This window comes from Schistocerca cancellata, chromosome 1, assembly GCF_023864275.1.
Source record: "Schistocerca cancellata isolate TAMUIC-IGC-003103 chromosome 1, iqSchCanc2.1, whole genome shotgun sequence".
Classification (NCBI taxonomy): Eukaryota; Metazoa; Arthropoda; class Insecta; order Orthoptera; family Acrididae; genus Schistocerca; species Schistocerca cancellata.
The window spans coordinates 962,151,199-962,171,224 of NC_064626.1; positions in this window are offsets into that span (position 1 = coordinate 962,151,199).

Genomic DNA, 20,026 nt, shown 5'->3' on the forward strand with positions numbered 1-20,026 from the left:
ACTGATTACTGAGAAGCTCATTCACCAAACAGGATTCACACCTTTGAAGCGTAAAGCTTATAAGTAGACAACCTTTTGATTATTATATATTTTGAAAATATATTTCTTAAGAACACTTTTGTTGGAACTATCCCCAAAACAGAGGAGCACAAATTAAAAGACAATATCATAGCGCTGATAGGGAAACGTGAACATCCACAGAGATACTTCGTAAGCTACGAATAACTAGACATAGTCTATTGCGCAGGGAAACCACGCGCCATGTCCGAGAAAGGAGTGTTCAAAACGAGTGACGAAAATCAAATTATCTACCACAGAAGGAGAAGCAGTTGTCACCAGAGCGTGGAACAAATAACACAGGTCGCTGACTGTAATGTCTAGAATAGGTCATCCATAAGCCAAACCGTTTTTCAATCTGTAAATACTCAAGGAACGCCAAGAATCATCTACCTATAATGATTAAAATAGTACCACGTCAGATATCTTTTCAGTAAATGGGAAAAGCATCTATGATGAAGAGCTTCTCAACGTCCAGTAGGCTTAAAACCGAGAAAAAGCGAAATACCAACAGGTTGACGAAGATGAGAAGATGCTGAGATTCTATGCAACGCCTGCGAAGAGTGTTTTTAATTTAGCCCCTGACGGTTAGCAAACGGCTAAAATTTTCGAATTCCCAGAGCGAAGTTATCTCGTTTACATTACGGCGCTGTCGACGTGAGGCGGGTTCGAAGAATAACATCTCACCACCGAGAGTGGGTCAGGAGAAAATACAGCATCGGCGCTTGTGACGAGGCAGACAGCGGACCACAGCAGAAATATAGTGGGTCAGAGCGAGGATTGGGTAACCTTCCTTACGCGATAAAAGAAACACTATGCTAACGCAACAACATATACCAAGAGTTTTTCCGAACCATTTCTATAACATACTCGTTGCAAGCATGGCAGAGTGAGAATAGGTGATACCTTCGTAAAAGCAAGACCTATGTGATCGCGACAGGTGACGTCCGGTAAACAATAGCCACTACTTCACTCCATAAACGTCTTGCTATTTTAGCTCGTAAGGCAGTCAGTCTGATGGATCGATGGCATACGTTACAATCGTACTTGATTCTTTGTTTACAGTGAAGTGGCCTGTGATACAAGTCTTTTGTAGATTTCCTGCACTCCGCTGAATGACAACCGCTACTGGGACACACAGCTACCTCGCCCTAATCACCAGTAGCGGAGTGCAGCAGCACAGCCTGCTGCTGTCGCATATGGGTGGGCCCAGGGGTCTTCACTATCGTCTCGATTCAGGGCACCGGCATCCCTGATACTTTGGAGGATGGACCAGGGCCTACCTCAACAACAGGCAAAGATCGTCGTACTGCACGGCTACACGGCAACCATTATCGCCGCTCAACAGAAGACGAAGAACAGTGGTGAACAGCAGCAGACGGAGCACCTCCCGAAAAGGCGTATGTAAGTCGAAAACACGCGCTACCTTCACTCACAGCCGCGGAATCGCTGTCCCGCCAGCGCGGAAAATACCGTGAGCGGTAGACCGCCATAGCAGCAGCCAGCCAGGAACAGTAAGTGCAGCGTCAGCTACCTTGAGCGGACTGGAGAGCTCTTGCGCCACGAATCTTCGATGAGCATCGGCAGTCGATGTCAACAGAAAGTCAAGATACTAACTGTAACAAGTAACTAATTCTGAAACTACTTTCTCCGCGGCTACCGGCTACAACAGATCACCACCATCCTTCCGACGAAAAGTGGCTAGGAGTGAATGGAGAGAGTGCCGTCTGAAACAGGACCTCTCTAATTCGGCCCCCCCACCCTTCCCCCCGCCCAACAGCCGCTCTCTTGTAATGTTCACATAAGTATTATCTATTCCAATTCGACGCCATGGATGGGCAGACGGTGGTCGAATTTGCAGACACTATGCAGACTCTGCTGATTCATAATACTAAGCTACCACTGTCTCAGGGTGCAGCCCAGTCTTAATTTCTGCCTGTGAAATAACTGCTCAACAGTGGGTGAACAGCACGATCTCTCTGCACCCTACACACAACACAGACCCATTATACTTATATACTTATATCTTTTGGCCAACAACTTAATTTCTTTCGTAACAAACAGTCACTCCGTTGTGGTGGCGAGAAACAAGTGTTACGATCTACCACACCATTGTTCACGACCACTCCCTCCCTTCACCCATCACACACCGTAGATGTCTCGTAACTTAACGAACGCATAATTATACTTACAGCATGATTCCGTGGTAGTGGAAAAAATTTTCGGGGCTGATGGAGAAACGTAAAAGTCTAGAAATGACTAAGTCGAAAGTTGTAAATGAAAATCGTCCTGATACCTCAGGCAGCAGCCCTCTTCTAATGCAAGCTCTTTGCCTTCCACATTTTGAGGGGTAGTGGAATGGACCAAAATAAAACAAAAATTACTATCGAAAATGTGATCTGAAATGTATATCTTTAGCACTTCTACAGCTATACTACTGTCAAACATCTCTTCCATTGAATAAGTGCTCATAGTTATTTTCTCATTTATAGCCATTCCTCATTTGTGTTGTTGTTGTTGTGGTCTTCAGTCCTAAGACTGGTTTGATGCAGCTCTCCATGCTACTCTATCCGGTGCAAGCTTCTTCACCTCCCAGTACTTACTGCAACCTACATCCTTCTGAATCAGCTTAGTGTATTCATCTCTTGGTCTCCCTCTACGATTTTTACCTTCCACGCTGCCCTCCATTACTAAATTAGTGATCCCTTGATGCCTCAGAACATGTCCTACCAACCGATCCCTTCTTCTAGTCAAGTTGTGCAACAAACTCCTCTTCTCCCCAATTCTATTCAATACCTGCTCATTAGTTATGTGATCTACCCATCTAATCTTCAGCATTCTTCTGTAGCACCACATTTCGAAAGCTTCTATTCTCTTCTTATCTAATCTATTTATGGCCCATGTTTCATTCCCATATATGGGTACACTCCATACAAATACTTTCAGAAACGACTTCCTGATACTTAAATCTATACTCGATGTTAACAAATTTCTCTTCTTCACAAACGCTTTCCTTGCCATTGCCAGTCTACATTTTATATCCTCTCTACTTCGACTATCATCAGTTATTTTGCTCCCCAAATAGCAAAACTCCTTTACTTCATTAAGTGTCTCATTTCCTAATCTAATTCCCTCAGTATCACCCAATTTAATTCGACTACATTCCATTATCGTCGTTTTGCTTTTGTTGATGTTCATTTTATACCCTACTTTCAAGGCACTGTCCATTCCGTTCACTGCTCTCCCAAGTCCTCTGCTGTCTCTGACAGAATTACAATGTCATTGGCGAACCTCAAAGTGTTTATTTCTTCTCCATAGATTTTAATACCTTCTCCGTATTTTTCTTTTGTTTCCTTTACTGCTTGCTGAATATACATGTTGAATAACATCGCGGAGAGGCTACAACCGTGTTTCATTCCCTTCCCAACCACTGCTTCCCTTTCATGCCCCTCCACCTCTATAACTGTAATCTGGTTTCTGTACAAATTGTAAATAGCCTTTCGCTCCCTGTATTTTACCCCTGCCTCCCTCAGAATTTGAAAGAGAGTATTCCAGTCAACATTGTCAGAGGCTTTCTCTAAGTCTACAAATGTTAGAAACGTAGGTTTGCCTTTCCTTAATCTTTCTTCTAAGATAAGCCGTAGGGTCAGTATTGCCTCACGTTTTCCAATATTTCTACGGAATCCAAACTGATCTTCCCCAAGGTCGGCTTCTACCTGTTTTCCCATTCGTCTGTAAAGAATTCGTGTTAGTATTTTGCAGCTGTGTAATTTTCACATCTGTCAACACCTGCTTTCTTTGGGATTGTAATTATTATATTCTTCTTGAAGTCTGAGGGTATTTCGCCTGTCTCATACATCTTGCTCACCAGATTGTAGAGTTTTGTCAGGACTGGCTCTCCCAAGGCTGTCGGTAGTTATAATGGAATGTTGTCTACTCCTGGGGCCTTGTTTCGACTCAGGTCTTTCAGTGCTCTGTCAAACTCTTCACGTAGTATTATATCTCCCATTTCATCTCCCTCTACATCCTCTTCCATTTCCATAATATTGTCCTCATGTACATCGGCCTTGTATAGACTATATACCACTTCCGCCTTTCTGATTTCTTTTCTTTGCTTAGAACTGCGTCTCCATCTGAGCTCTTGATATATATGCAAGTGGTTCTCTTTTCTCCAAAGTTATCTTTAATATTCTGTAGGCAGTATCTATCTTATCCCTAGTGATATACGCCTCTACATCCTTACATTTGTCCTCTAGCCATCCCTGCTTAGCCATTTAGCACTTCCGATCGATATCATTTTTGAGACGTTTTTATTCCTTTTTGCCTGCTTCATTTAATGCATTTTTTATTTTCTCCTTTCATCAATTAAATTTAATATTTCTTCTGTTACCCAAGGATTTCTACTAACCCTCGTCTTTTTGCCTACTTGATCCTCTGCTGCCTTCAGTACATCATCCCTCAAAGCTACCCATTCGTCTTCTACTGTATTTCTTTCCTCCATTCCTGTCAATTGTTCCCTTATGGTCTCCCTGAAACTCTGACCTACCTCTGGTTCTTTCAGTTTATCCAGGCCCAATCTCCTTAAATTCCTACCTTTTTGCAGTTTCTTCAGGTCATAACGAATAGATTGTGGTCAGAGTCTACATATGCCCCCAGAAATGTCTTACAATTTAAAATCAGGTTCCTAAATCTCTGTCTTAACATTATATAATATATCTGATACCTTCTGATATCTCCAGGGTTCTTCCATGTATACAATCTTCTTTCATGAATCTTGAACCAAGTGTTAGCTATGATTAAGTTGTGCTCTGTGCAAAATTCTACCACGCGGCTTCCCCTTTCATTTATTAACCCCAATCCATATTCACCTACTATGTTTCCTTCTCTCCCTTCTCCTACTATCGAATTTCTATCACACATAACTATTAAATTTTCGTCTTCCTTCACTACCTGAATAACTTCTTTTATCTCATCACATATTTATTCAATTTCTTCGTCATCTGCAGAGCTAGTTGGCATATAAACTTGTACTACTGTAGTAGGCGTGGGCTTCGTATCTATCTTGGCCCACAATAATGCGTTCACTATGCTGTTTGTAGTAGGTTACCCGCACTCCTATTTTTTAATTCATTATTAAACCTACTCCTGCATTACTCATATTTGAATTTGTATTTATAACCCTATATTCACCTGACCAAATGTCTTGTTCCTCCTGCCACTGAACTTCACTAATTCCCACTATATATAACTTTAACCTATCCATTTCCCTTTTTAAATTTTCTAACCTACCAGCCCGATTAGGGGATCTGACATTCCATGCTCCGATCCGTTGAACACCAGTTTTTTTTTTTTCTCCTGATAACGAGGTCCTCCTGAGTAGTCCCCGCCCAGAGATCCGAATGGGGGACTATTTTACCTCTGGAATATTTTACCCAAGAGGACGCCATCCTCATTTAATCATACAGTTAAGCTGCATGCTCTTGGGAAAAATTACAGCTGTAGTTTCCCCTTGCTTTCAGCCGTTCGCAGTACAGTCACAACCAGACTGTTTTGGTTAGTATTACACGGCCAGATCAGTCAATCATCCAGACTGTTGCCCCTGCAACTACTGAAAAGGCTGCTGCCCCTCTTCAGGAACCACACGTTTGTCTGGCCTCTCAACAGATACCCCTCTGTTGTGGTTGCATCTATGGTACGGCTATCTGTATTGCTGAAGCACACAAGCCTGCCCACCAGTGGCAAGGTCCACGGTTCATGGGGGGAGGGAAGGTTTCTCATTTATAGCCCATATTTACTAGTCAATTTATTTCTTAATTTGGTCCAGCCATCTGCCCCCCCCCCTCCAAAATAAGGATAGCAAAGAGCTTGCAATAGAAGAAGTCTACTATCAGTGGTATCAGAACTATTTACACTTATAACTTCCGAGTCAGTCATTTCCAAACCAGGGCCTTTTACCTGAAATTGATACATTTACCCTTCTCCATCGTAATGAAAATTTTGTACCATGATCAAGGGATCACCATGTATATTGACTGGCTCCTAGATTTCTGACAGGGTATTCTGCCATTGCTCAGAAGATGACTAGGTGAGATATATACGAATACCCCAAATATAAAGTACAATGTTTCCATTGTTCCAAATTCACTATTCAAAAAGCAGTGTAAATAAGCAGCAGAAAATCGTTTTTGGACTAATATATAATAATTAGTGAAGTTTCACAAACTCCTTCAAATGTCTGACGAATACGGAAACTACTTTCATAACCTACACAGAATTTTAGTACGAACTCAAGGATTTCGAAGTATGCTGTTACTTTGTTTTGGTCGTTTTCAGTCAAAACAAAAGAGTAGGAAACAATTCTAACAGCAAAGATATTTTCCCAGCTGGATTTGCATCTATGGCTCCAGGTGCAATAGCACAAAGCTAATTTGGCATTGGGAATGTGAGATGTCTCTCGCTGCTGTAGTAGAGGCTAAAGTGCAGGGCGATCAAAAAGTCAGTATAAATTTTAAAACTGAATAAATCACGGAATAATGTAGATACAGAGGTACAAATTGACACACATGCTTGGAATAACATGTGGTTTTATAAGAACCAAAAAACTATAAAAGTTCAACAAATGTCCAACAGATGGCGCTTCATCTGATCAGAATAGCAATAATTAACATAACAAAGTAAGACAAAGCAAAGATGATGTTCTGTACAGGAAATACTCAATAAGTCCACCATCGTTCCTCAACAATAGCTGTGCGACTGCACGAGCATTGACTACCCCATGCATAGTCTCCATTTCTTCCTGAACTTTGTCAGCAGCATTACGCCTTGTGCTCGGTCGGCCACTATGGGGTCTATTGTCAAAACAACCTGTGGCTTCGAATTTCGAAATTATTCTCGCCAGAGCTGCATTTGTCAATGGACCTTTACCTGTTCGAATCCCCTTCCTATGGCGATAGGATCGTAACGCTGAACTAGCAAATTCCTCATTCTGATAATACAACTTCACTAAAAGCGCCTCTTCAGGTAACGTCAACATGCTGCGACTGCCGGCGCATCTGATTCTCTCTCTCATTACAGCTCCTTTTATACACGATTTTCATGCACAGTCACTGACGTTTTGCTGTCCAGCGCCATCTGTCGGACATTTTGTGAACTTTGCTTTGGTTTTTGTTCTAATAAAACCCCATGTCATTTCAAGCACATGTGTCAATTTTTACCTCTCTATCTACATTATTCCGTAGACTATTAAGTGTTCAAATTTATACTGACTTTTTGATCACCCGGTAGAAAGAAGCAGGTTTACCACAAAGTAAATAATGTGGTACATTTTCATTTACTCGTAAAACAACCTTCTTCCTGCTTAAAACTTGTATTTTGAAACTCACTGTCACTCATTATGAACTAATTGATCTGAATGTCTCATGAAAATTATGGCTAAATGACTAGTGGACCATTTAGGATAAATGAGTTCCAGTCCTTAAAGTTTGTCGACCAACGAGCATATATTTTTAAAATTTCCTGTTTTAAAACCAAGATTTCAGTTTTACTTTCACCACCATCCAAAAATTTATCAATACACACAAACGAAATTTTCAATTAATTAAAAAAATTAACATATTCAATTCAAATTTAGTATCTAAAAAAGCTAAATTTAAAAAATACAAAAATTTTAAAATTGATGAAAATTCAAAAACTTCAGATGAACGATCTTTATTTTGCTTTTTACTTCAATAATTAATTTAATCGAACAATTTTCTCTAATTTATCATCATCTTCTGAAAAGATTTTGGTATAATGATCTGGAAGAGTAATTTTATATTTATCATTAAAGGAAATGAAATACTTGGACCAAATTAAGCTGCCAAAATTTCCACTTTTGTAATACTGTAACATTTATTTTATCAGTTTAGTCAATTTAGTGTCCACTTCCATATAACAATTACTATAATTCTTAAGCTCACTTACTAGATTTTCAACCCTATCATTCATGTTCACTTTGTTTTTGTTTTATTTACATATCAAAAATTTACATTTTCAAATATTAAAACGTATATCAATATTTTATGAATGTAAATTTTTGAGCATCTAAGATTTTAAAAAGTAAAATTTAGATTTTCAAAAAATAAAAGGTTACTCATTTTTAAAATGTTAATTTTTGAAAATATAAAATTTCAAAATCTAAATTTTAAATTTTCAAACATTAAAACGGTTATTAAAAATGCTCTTAATTTCATTGTTTTTTTGTGTACTTTAAATATTCATTCTTCTAAACCTATTTATTACAAATATATGAAAATTTTGAATAAATTTGAAGGACTTACACTTATATCATTATTCAACTTTGTTATTCTTTTGAAATTTCTAAACCAGTCATAAGGTTTTAAAAAATTATTCATGGGATCGATATTCCATAATTCTAGAGAAAAAAAAATTATTTCTTCAATTTTCACATAGATCTATTGTAATTTAACATGATCAAGTACAGTAGAATCATTTAACTAATAATTATTTTGATTAGTCTGGAAAACAATAAAAATAAAGTAAGCTTTTAACAATAATTTTATCTTTTTTATGAGTGTGCTTTTATCATTATTACTAATCCATCTAAGAACAGAATCTTTATCACCTGTTTTGGAAATGAAAGTGAAAATTACTATTAAATCTCATTCACAAATTATTTGCTTAAAGTCTTTAAAATGTCCTCTGAATAAATCTAATAGATATTTTGTTTCTTTTAATTGTATCTTCATTGAGAATATGTCCTTCCATAGTTAATTCACTTGATGGAGATGAAGTTACTCAAATAAGAGTGGAAGAAGAAATAAATGGATGGTATATTCTAGACAACATCTTGTTTGCTTTCTTATTGTAATAACATTGAATAACTCTAAGATGTAATTATTAATTAGTTTACTACTTCATTTACCGTCATGCACTGAAAAATCTCTTCCCTCCATGATAAACTTAAAACATAATATAAAGCAGTGAATAATTAGGATTATTTCAACCATCACCAATGTAAATAGCAATATATGTTTCCTAGTTTACACTACTTAAATTATATTTTGTTTTCTCATAAACAGAAATGAGTAAAATTGATAACTCTTGAATTTGTTCATGATTGAATAAAGAAAAAAATGTATGAAACCTTTTTAAATTAGTGTTAGAGCAGCACCATTGGAGTGAATAAATTATCATTTTCATTGGTTACTGTTATTTCTAGATTCTGAATAGTATCAAAAATTGAATATTTATAGGTTAATTTGGTTCATGAATTAATGGTTCTTCAAGTTCAACTTTTTGTTTCAAGAAAAAATAATGTTATGTTAACCAAACATTACAACAAAAAAATAATACTAATATTTACTAATGCAAATTCAATAACTTTAGGAATTTTTTTCATTTTACAGATTTCATTATGTTCTTTCAAGAACTTCTTTATTTAATTCTTTATCATTATTATTAATATTGTCAACAGCATATAAATTAAGATCGATTAATTTTGTTTTACAAATTGATCGAAGTTCTATTATCTTTTTATATCTTACTTCTCTTCTTTCTTCCTTCGTTTCATATTAAAATAATCAATAAATTCTAAGATATATTGTCTAGTTACATTTGAATAACCTTTTCGTTTAAAACGATTTTCTAAGTCCATAAAACTCCATCCATTATCTTTTTGTAATGATTTACAAATTTTTGAAATAGCTTAGTTTTGGAGCGAATTTTTTACTTTTTATTTACACTGAAAAAATTTAGATAATTAAAAATTAAAGCATTTACAGTTGAAAAGTACCTTTGAGCTATTAAATGAAAATTTCAATCATTTGTATGGATAGATGAGGCTTGGCTGAACTTTTTTTATAAAGAAACAATTTTATTAGATTTTATATATTTTAAATAAATGAGAATTTCATTTGTAGGAATAGATAATCACAATCTTGGAGAACTTACTTACAAAGAAAAAATTTATTGAACTATCAGCGTTTTAAATAAATGAAAACTGCCTTTGTGTGTGTAGATAAATTTTTGAATGGGGTTACAGTAAAACTAAATTTTTGGTGTTTAAATAGGTTATTTTAAGAAAATATGCTCTTTGGTCCAGAACTCTCATATATATACTACTGACTATCACTAATTGGTCAAATGTTTTCCAGATGGTAGTAATTTGTTGAGACAGTACTAGTGATTGGTGAACTTTGGTCTCCCTGCCTGTGTAATGGAACTTTAATGGCATCCTTTTCTTGGTCATTGTTTTCTGGTGCCTCTATATTATGACAGATTCATGTCACTCTTTCTATAGCTGAAATTTATAGAAGTAATTTGTGGTTGGTATGTTTCAAAGTAGTGCAAGCAGGATTGCAGCAAGCTGACTACTAACTAACCGTTAGTTATTAAAACTACAGTGGCTGTCATTTCAGCTACATAGCGGATGGTAATACAACAAGTCACTGGAAGTACGCTGGAGAGAAATTTGGCCATTCTGCCTGTATAGCCACCCATAATCGCGAAACTGTTGCCGGTGCAGGATTTTGTGCACAATTTGCCCTCTAGATTACGTCTGATAAATGTCTGATAATGTTCATGTTGGACGATCTGGTTGATCATAATGTTTTTTAAACACGAAGATATGCGACCTGGTGCATCGTAGTTCATAAAAATTCCATCGTTATTTGGAAATATGAAGCCCATTAATGGCTGCAAATCGTCTCCAAGTGGCCGAACATAATCGTTTTCAGCAAATAATCTGTTCAGTTGGACCTCAGGATAGTGCCCATTCCGTATCAACACAGCACACGCCATTGTGAAGCCACCACCAGGTTGTATAGTTCCTTGTTGACAACTGTCTGCCACGTCCACAAACCAGAAAAGTGTCATCGACACAGCGAGAGCTTGGCAGGCAGGCACTGGATGAGTTTCTGAGCCACATTAACAACACCCATGAAAATATCGCCTTCACTGCCGATATGGAAGAGAATGGCTGCCACTCATTTCTGCGTATGCTAATAAGGAAGAAGGCAGATAGGACACTAGGGCATTCAGTATACACAAAGGCTCACACAGACCTTTACCTGCATGCAACCTCTTGCCAGCATCCAGCGCAGCAGTAATAAGTTCTGTCCAGCTTGGTACACAGGGCGCACGTTATCTTTGACGAAGAAAACTTCTCAGCCGAAGTGCAGCGCGTAAAGGAGGTACTTTGCAAAAATGGGTATAGCGAAGAGCAGATTAGGAGGGCGTTCGAGGCAGGTAGCGGAAAATTGGGAAGAGGCAGAAGAACACAAGAAACTAGCTTTTATTCTGTATTTGGGACCACTGTCATCCGAAATTTTTAGGTGTCTGGAAAAATCAAACATAAAAACTATCTTTAGATTACCGCCGAAGACGAAAGAGTGGCTAGGCGCTGTAAAAGACGCACTTAAACTCAACGTTCCAGGGACTTACCGTATCGCCTGCGAATACAGTCAACGGTACATTGGACAAACAATGTGATATATTTCTAAACACTGCGAGGAACATACCCGTCATGGGCGGCTGGAACAGACGGAGCATCAAGAAAGACCACACATTTGACTTAGAGAACGCCGTCATAAAAGAGTCCACTGAAATTCGGAATCACGAGAATGTTGTAAACAGAGACAAAGTACACCAGTTGAGTGTGGCATGGAATCCAGTGACAGCGGCAATTAGCCATCCTCATCGCCAGACAGATGGAATGCCTCGCCAGAGATGCGAATAGTGCGTCCCGCTGCCACCAACACCGCGTTTCACCTCCCACTCCTCCGCCGGCCTCTCTGCAGCCAGGCTCCTGGAACCAGGGGGGCACACCGCAGATATATGTGCGACGGCATCCGCAAAATCTCGACATTTCACTCGTCGAAATACTACCACCTGGCTTTTTATCAACTGTTTACACCAAGAGAGTCTATATTCACATATTTTGGGCATTGATTTTCACTGCACTTGTCACGAGTAGCAGCCTCAACAGCGCACTTTCTGTGCTGAATATATCACATACTTAATACTTCGTGGAAGAATTTTATTAACGTAATATGCGGGACCTGCGTTGCGTAAAAATTAATTTTGTTACTTGCCTTCGCATTAAAATAAATCAACCTTATATTTAATACCATCTGCATTCTTAACCTTATTTACTCCTATCTAGGCAGTAATGTAACAAATTTTATTTTCCTTTATGTTAAGTACCTGATACTTTCTTCGTGTTTCATTTAGTACATTTTAATTTCTCCTGTTACGAATACATGTCCTCTGAATAAGTGCACCCCTAAATACATTCCATACGAATAGTGCATTGCATCTCAAAGGATTCAGTCATAGTGCAAGCTCAGTCGAATCTAAAGATTAGAGATAATGTTATTATTCTGATAGAGGACTGGAATTACTACCCGTCGAAGCTCATGCGATGTGCGGCGTACCAGAAAGGAGAGCTACGCGCTGGTAGAGAGATTACGGAGAAATGGCATGCTGCTGAGACTCTATGCAGCGTCTGGAAAAAGTGTTATTAATTTAGTCCCTGACCGTCTCATATTAACAACATCTCTAGGCTACTATAATATTCAGATGAGAACTGTCGAGATGAACCTATTATTATTTCGGGTTCTCTCTGTCTTAAGCGTACTGCAAGTTGGAAAGCTTTCAATACAGAAGCTCTCTGCTGTTATTTACAAAGCATCAGAAGCGGTGGCATTGTAATCATTACAAGCAGATGATTCTTGTCATTCTTTCAGTATTTGTACACTGAGAGACCGTTTTGCTTAAGGATGACAAGTTCCGGTGACTACTACTTCTCCTTTCATGTTAGATTATTTGATTTTCTCCACTCGTTATGGAGAATATTCTTCTGGCATGGCGTATGGTTTCTGTGCACAGTAGACTACTGGATTTGGAACGTCTGGTTATTCATAGCTTCCCAAGTCTCTCTGATTATGTTCACGTTTGCAGTCACTGCTGTGTTGTTATATTTTCATTTGTGTTCCTCTGCATTGGGGATAGTGCCAATTACAGCGATCTTAATAAAAATATTTTTGAAGTATATAATAATCAAAACGCCTGTTACCTACTCATAACGTTTACAGTACAATCACTGAAACGCTCCAAATACGAGAATCCTGTCTGGTGAATGAGCTTTTCAGTATTCAGTGTGCTTAAGGCAGAAAAACAGAAATAATTGCTACAGATATTGATTTATCGTATTTAGTTACAGACAGTGTACCTAAGCATTATTAGTAACTACACTCTAGTCACTAAAGTTAGTTACAGTAATGGAAGTAAAACTCAGTGACATTTCCATTTGGTAGTCACACATCGGATGGTATTCTTACTGCTGATAGTGTAACTGAATCTTGGTAACAACGCAGAAAAAGTTTAGCAACTCTGTAACCATAACCCATGTGTTACTTCCTGAATGGCACCAAATTATTCTGCTAAATTCACTAGATTTGGCATTTTATTTTCGATGAATAATTCTAGTGATTTTCGGTTAAGCTGAGATATAATGTAGTAACTTTGTGGCTGGAATGCAGGAAAGACGTTCCATCTGAAAATTACAACTAAGCTCATATTTCACCTTGCTATTTATCTGTCGTACCCACCAGTGGGACAACAAGCAAGAGATGAATACTGCAATTTGTCGCTAGCTCTCGGGTAACGCGGCCGCCTGTCAGATGAAGGCTTTGTTGACTCCCGAGTCCAGTCTCGCTAAGGGTCACATTATTAGCCGTTCTGTTAAAGAGCTGCAAACAGCCACGTCGCCTCCTACTTCTAGTACCTCAACAGTAAGGGTAAGAAACTTACAGTACTGCACTACTGATAATGCCTATATCCACTTATGCCAACATAACTTTTGGTTTCTGTGAATATATAGTTTTATTTATGAAATTCCAAATTTCCCTACTACTTGAGTTTGACTTAAGACAGCTAGTAAACAAGGGCAGTTTCTAAGTTCAAAGTATACAGGGTGATTCAAAAAGAATACCACAACTTTAAAAATGTGTATTTAATGAAAGAAACATAATATAACCTTCTGTTATACATCATTACAAAGGGTATTTGAAAAGGTTTTTTTTTCACTCAAAAACAAGTTCAGAGATGTTCAATATGGCCCCTCCAGACACTCGAGCAATATCAACCCAATACTCCAACTCGTTCCACACTCTCTGTAGCATATCAAGCGTAACAGTTAGGATAGCTGCTGTTATTTCTTGTTTCAAATCATCAATGGTGGCTGGGAGAGGTGGCTGAAACACCATATCCTTAACATACCCCCATAAGAAAAAATCGCACGGGGTAAGATCAGGGCTTCTTGGAGGCCAGTGATGATGTGCTCTGTCACGGGCTGCCTGGCGGCCAATCCATCGCCTCGGGTAGTTGACGTTCAGGTAGTTACTCTCCATACAGTTTTTTGTGGAATTTGCAGCTCTCTGCTAGCTCTGCGAGTCGATTTTCCTGGGATGCAAACAAATGCTTGCTGGATGCGTGCTACATTTTCATCACTCGTTCTCGGCAGCCCAGAACTTTTCCTTTTGCACTAACACCCATTCTCTGTAAACTGTTTATGCCAACGTTTAATACACCACCTATCAGGAGGTTTAACACCATACTTCGTTCGAAATGCACGCTGAACAACTGTCGTCGATTCACTTCTGCCGTACTCAATAACACAAAAAGCTTTCTGTTGAGCGGTCGCCATCTTAGCATCAACTGACGCTGACGCCTAGTCAACAGCGCCTCAAGCGAACAAATGTACAACTAAATGAAACTTTATAGCTCCCTTAATTCGCCGACTGATAGTGCTTAGATCTGCCTTTTGTCGTTGCAGAGTTTTAAATTCCTAAAGTTGTGGTATTCTTTTTGAATCACCCTGTATAATATCTTATAAATTCGTGCTGACATATGCAAGCTCGCGTAACAGATACACTACTTCATGTTTTACTAAAATAGACTTTCGTCGCAAGGTTATTGTGGTAAGTTGTATTTCATTTGTATTACTACCGTGTATAGCTTAACAGCGTTTCCCATTTAGTCATTGAACTCAACCGTAAACATTAGTCATACACAATACATATTCTCTCATATTATCCAAAAGAGTTTCACAATGATCAGGTAGTTTACACACTCCACTCATGTAGAGACCTGCTGGTTAGGAGTAAAAGACGTCGTCTAACCAGTCTGAAGTACATTTTCGTCTGGAAACGAATTTCTTGACGGTGATTCCATAATGAGCGCGGCAGTTAAACATTTGAGATCAGAACATCAAGTGTATGAGGGATAACTTCTTAAACAGCTTCCTTTATAGTTTTGTTTTCCAAGTCAGGAGAGTGTCTTAAAGTGTAGTAACAACACAATTTTGTGGGTAGTTTTTCTTACATTGCGACCGTTGGGTATCTCACTTGTTGTCAACAAACAGCAGTTGCGATGGACACACCCCTGGAGAAGAGTTCATCATGCAGAGTTCACTTTTTCAGCCAACAGGTGCAAAATATGATCACACCGATCTTTCCTCAAGCATATGTCTCCTGTAATGGCCAGCCGTCAATTTCTTATCAACAACTTAACATAAAGGTATCACAACAACACACCAGTAACAGTATGAGATAGGAATACTCAAGGTGATAATTTATGGCGTTCAAGCAAGTATACAGAAATAATCACTGCTTTGATTATTGTTGCTTTGACTTATAGCATAGAGTACTCCTACATCCGATTTCTGAACCTCACCTATTGTAAACGAATGTCGTACGACACGTAAATGATAGCAATTCATTACATACGATTCATCACATGCGTATGCCACCGACACGTCCTGAATGTGGAAAGTCATTCATGCCAGACCGATCCTTCTTGAAAAAAGGCAATCCGTTTCTGACATGTTTGGATCAAATGCACTCGCCCCAGCTTCCAAGCTACCTCCCCCCTCCCTACCGCCACTATTAAACCCAAAGCAAGTAATTCACTGACCACGCACCTAATAACCAGTGTGTTCAACTTCGGCTCGAATAATAGCGGCGACGAATCGATGCATGGAAGCAATGAGGCCTTTGTAGGTAGCTGGAGGGAACTGGCATTAGATCTGCTCACAAAAGTCACCTAATTCCCATAAATTCCGGGGAGGGGGCGATACGCTCCGGTGCCACGTTCAATTACATCTCAGATGAGTTCGATCAGGTTCAGACTGGGAAGCTGGGGGCTATCACATCACTTCTGGCCTTCTGATGTGGAGCAGTATCTTGTTGAAATTGCCACTGCCGTCAGAAAATGTGATCCTCATGAAGGGGTGTATGTGGTCTGCAACCAGAGTACAATACTCCCTGGCCGTCATGGTACCTTGTACAAATTCCACTGGACCCCACGTCCACGTGAATGTCCCCCAGGGCATAAAGAAACCGCCGCCATCTCGTCTCCGTCTCGCAGTTCAGGTGTCAAGTAGCTATTCCCCTGGAAGACGACGAATTCGCGCTCTTCCATGATGGGGCAGATATCGAGATTCATCAGAACATGCAACGCTCTGTCACGTGTCAACGTCTGGTACCGATGACCACGTGACCATTTCAGTCGTAGTAGCCGATGTCGTGGTGTTGACATTGCCACCCACATGGGTCGTCGGCTGCGGAGGCCCTTCATTAGGAGTGTTCGGTGCACTGTGTGTTCAGACAGAGCTGTACTCTGCCCAGCATTAAAGTCTGGTGTTAGATGGGCCACAGTTGGCCACCTGTCCTGATTTACCAATCTGGTCAGGCTATAACGTCCAACATCTGCAATGACGACCGACCGCACAAGACGTCTGGACGAGGTTTCACCTTGGTTTTGACACATGCTGAATATACTCACCGCAGCACTCCTCGATTACCCGAGAAGTCGCGCAGTTACCGAAATGCTCGTGCTAAGTCTCCGGACCATCTTAATTTGCCCTCGGTAAAACTCAGATAGATGGCGCGCCTTCCCCATCCTATACACGGACAAAACGCTCACTGGTAGTACATGCGCCGTGCGCGTGTCTGACTAGCAGTCATTCCTCGCCACGCGACACTGCGATAGGCTGGACGTGTTTATATCGATAGCACAGCTCTACAAAATAAAATTTTTTTTTCGTTGCCAGGGAAGTTTGAACGAAAATGGGATATTGTTATGATACTCATTCCGAGTATATTTGTACTTTCTCCAAATTGGCTCTGGTTTTTGAGATATAGGTTATTTGTGGAAATGAGAGTTTCATGTGGATAATATCGACTGCAGGGTCCATATATGGTGTAATGTATTTGCTACCTGTTTTTTAATTAGTGATATTGTACTATCTTTATTAAACAATTGTGCTCAGGGAGTGCATCTGTGTGGTTGAGGATTACATCATGCAAACATCACACTGTCAGCATGTGTTCAGTCCTGTTGTGCGGTGCGTGTGTTGAAGGTATTGAGGGTTGTGCAGATTTGAATTCGGCGGTACTCGACATTCATTTGTTGGCCGAGGTAATCCCCGCAACAGCCGATAGGTAGCGTTCAGTGTAAACAAGAAAAATGGCGATGGTCGGAAGTCACACACATGTGCAGTGCAGCTTCAAGGAGATAGAACCTTTTCATCGTGACGTAGCAAATAAGAGGTGAGTATTCATTTCACACAAAACAATTAATGATGTTTGTTGGATGTGATTGACATGCAAATACAAGAAAGTTCTGCATAATATGTAGTATTTGTGCAATTTTGTTTTAGGAAAACATGAGTTCTTCACGCCGTCTTTGCGTGAACCATCCAGATGAGTTCTGCTACATTTGTGGTGAATACGTTCTTCAAAAGAACAGGAAGAATATCACTCCTTTTGTGAAGGAAGCGTATCTGGCATATTTCGGAATTAAACTTGGAGATCAAGACAAGGCGTGGGCACCCCATAAAGTTTGTAAATGCTGTGTGGAGTCCTTACGGCAGTGGACAAAACGAAAAAGGAAAAGCTTAAACTTCGGAGTGCCTATGGTATGGCGAGAGCAGAAGAACCATACAGATGATTGTTATTTTTGCATTGTTAATGTGAAAGGTTTTAATAGGTTCAAAAAACGAAAGTGGGAATATCCCGATTTGGAGTCAGCAAGAAGACCGGTGGTGCACAGCAACGATGTTCCTGTACCAACCTTCACAACATTACCCACGCTAACATCATCAGATGACGAGGTGCACGGCGAGGAATGTACAAGTAGTGGTTCGGAATACGAAGGACGTGAGACACAACCCCAGCAGTTCGACCAGAAGGAGCTCAGTGACTTGATACGAGAACTCAATCTTTCAAAGCAAGCATCAGAACTCTTAGCATCCAGGCTTAAGGAAAAGAACTGTCTTCATCCAAGTGTTAAAATAACAGCTTACCGGACGAGAGAAGAAAACCTTCTTCCATACTTCAACCAAGAAGAGGTTATAGTGTATTGCAGCAATATACCTGGACTTTTACTTGAATTGGGGCTGCCGGAATATAGACCAGAGGACTGGCGTCTCTTCATAGACAGTTCCACTAGAAGTTTAAAATGTGTCCTCCTACACAATGGCAATCGTTACGCATCTATTCCAATTGCCCACTCAACAAAATTTTGTGAAGCATATGCTAACATCAAGATGGTTCTGCAGAAAATTCAGTATATGCAGCACCAGTGGTTGATTTGTGTTGATTTGAAAATGGTGAACTTCTTGCTTGGACAACAAAGTGGATACACAAAGCACCCATGTTTTATCTGCATGTGGGATAGTAGGGCAAAGCACGAACATTGGAAGCAGAAAACATGGCCTCCAAGGGAACATATGGCTGTTGGTGAAGCAAACATCATTAATGAACCTCTGGTTAGTAGGGACAAGATTGTTCTTCCACCATTACATATTAAGTTAGGACTAATGAAGCAATTCACCAAAGCTTTAGACAGAAATGGTAATTGCTTCACATACATCTGCAATACGTTCCCTGGACTCAGTAGTGAAAAACTTAAGGCAGGAATATTTGATGGTCCTCAAATTCGCAGGCTCATCAACGATACCAATTTTACAAGTGTCATGACTGTCACTGAAGCATCGGCCTGGAACAGTTTTGTCGCTGTTGTAAAATGTTTTTTGGGCAATCATAAAGCTCCCAATTACGAGGAACTGGTCAAAAACATGCTCACTAACTTTCAAAACTTAGGAGGTAACATGAGCATAAAATTGCACTTCCTTCACAGCCACTTGGATCGATTTCCTCGTAATCTAGGTGATTACAGTGAGGAACAAGGAGAGCGGTTCCATCAAGATATGAAAGGAATAGAGGAAAGATATAAAGGAAGATGGGACAGGCATATGATGGCAGATTATTGCTGGAATCTGCAACGTGACTGTTCTGAAGAGACCTATACAAGGAAAGCGTGCAGGAAGCGGTTCGTCATGGACGGAAAATGATATACTTATAGAGAAACTTTTCAATTATGTTTTATACGTGGACAAATGCCTATGAGGTTTTCATAGAAGCTATTTATAAAGATTATTTTCTTTTTTCATTGTAGTTTGTAGCGCTCGAGTTCAGTATTAGCAATTTTTTTCTAATTTTTTGAATAAATCATGCATTATCTCAAAAACTAGAGCCAAACTGCATAAATGGTTGCTATATTCGTCCTCAGCACCACTAACCCATCCTAAAGCCACTCAAATATCCTTGGCAAGAAAATGAGTGTTGACCAGTGTAGTAGGTCGGTGGTCGTAATGTTTGGCTGATCACTGAATATTGCAAATGTTAAACCAGTTTCCAGTTGCGACTCTACTTTACAACTCTTGCACAACGTTTATAAGTTCTAAGCATGCAAAATCGAATACGTAACTCCAAGATAAATACTAGAGCTTCAGATAAAAACATGACAGTTAATAAATACACTTACAGCACCACGCCGCGGCGCACTCACCTGCGGGACGTCACTTGGCATTTGGCACCGTGGTGGATGGCCGGCAGGCGGTGAC